This window comes from Pundamilia nyererei, unplaced genomic scaffold, assembly GCF_000239375.1.
Source record: "Pundamilia nyererei isolate P.nyererei 1_Seehausen unplaced genomic scaffold, PunNye1.0 scaffold00074, whole genome shotgun sequence".
Taxonomy (NCBI): Eukaryota; Metazoa; Chordata; class Actinopteri; order Cichliformes; family Cichlidae; genus Pundamilia; species Pundamilia nyererei.
In genome coordinates this window covers 1,403,420-1,405,130 of record NW_005187475.1, presented here as the reverse complement: position 1 = coordinate 1,405,130, position 1,711 = coordinate 1,403,420, and positions in this window count along the sequence as shown.

The following is a 1,711-nucleotide window of genomic DNA, read 5'->3' as shown; positions in this document are numbered from 1 at the left end:
CTTCATCATGAGCAGATTATCAAAGGTATCAAAGGCGTCAGTATACCATTTGTAAATCTTGCTACCCTACATGTTGAAATGAACAGCTTTTGGGGCTGTCAGGCCTTTAAATCCTTGTAGCTTAGGTTTTTTTTTGTAGCTTGGTCGATGGTTGGATGAGTGAAGAAGAAAAAGTTATTTGGATAAATTCAGAATTTAGTTTTGTGCTATAAATCTGTGCACTGTGTGTAACACTGAGTAATGCTGTGTCATACTAATGGGCCATGTTGTCGAAGCTTCTCATGTTTTCTAAAGCTTGAACATCAGACATAAGTTTCCTTTTGGGAGGTGTTTGTACATGGCTGTGTTGTACGTAAACCTGATAAACTGCATCCTGCCATCTTAACAGCATTGGCGTCATCAGCTTGCTGTCAGGTGATAGAATATATAAAGATGGACCATCGCAGATTCAGAAATAACACACAGCGAGGGTGTCCAATATCTTTGGCACTATTTTAGGGTAAAATTGCTGAAGCTTTTCATGTCTTCAAAAGTTCAAATGTCTGACAGACACCATTTTTGGATTATAATGAGAAACTGAAGAAGCCATTTATTCTAAAAAAAAATTCTTTTTTAGAATAAAATATTTTTTGTAGTATTTACATGTAAAACAGTCACATAAATCACAAAAGTCACATAATTCACTGATGCTCATTTCTACTCTCAGTTTATGTTACTCTTACAGTGTTATTACTCTTACACCACATTAGTGTTATTGTTGACTGCACTGTTTTTAATAAATAATACTTTTGCACCTTTCAGAGATAGATACTTTGATTATATGTCTGTGATCTTTCTGGCATTGTTTACTTTTGGTGTCACTCTTCTGTTTTCACAAATTTACTTTTTAATCCAGATCCTCAATACATTTCAGCTTGGGAAACACATCCATCCATCCAGTTCAGACTCACAGGATCACTCTGTCACTATCCCAACCGCGCTCTTTGACTTTGAGGACTGTGACGAGGCTGAGAAAGCAACACAGCAGAGACCTGCGCATCTGCAATTCAGAACCTGTAGAGGAAACATCACCGAGTAAGTAAAGGTTCTCACGACCACGACTTAATGGTCACAATTTGGCCTAATGTATACTGAAGCTACATCATTAACCCAATGACACAAGTCTTTCTCTGTCTGCATGAGCTAATAAATGCAAATGACTCCAAAAATGTTATTGAACCTTACAGGAAACCTTATGCAAGGTGCAAGTAAATAAAAAGAAAGTACTGATGAATGAATAGATCAGAGGGAGGGGTGCAAGAACAACTAAGCCAAAGCCATTACTATTGTTCATGCGCTTTTAATAGCTCGCTTGAACGTTTAGATGACTTATTGTCATGTCATTGATTCTAGCTGCTCATTTCCTGATATTACAATTGAAAAGTAAGCTATAAAAAAACAATCTAACAAAAAGACACAAGATTTTTTAACATGTATTCATGTATACACCACATTTAACTCCAAATAACCAAAATGTTTCTACCCTCCAGGTGAACCGAACCCACAGAGCTCCACAGCTAAAAGGCAAGCATCAAGTTAGAGTCTCTGAACATCAACACTACCTTCAGGTTAGTTTACTGTCAGTCAGATTATAAAATAAGACACTAGTTTGACTGAGAACAAACTTTAACTAGGCTGATAACGAGTTAACATATGTTTGATCACCTGGGTT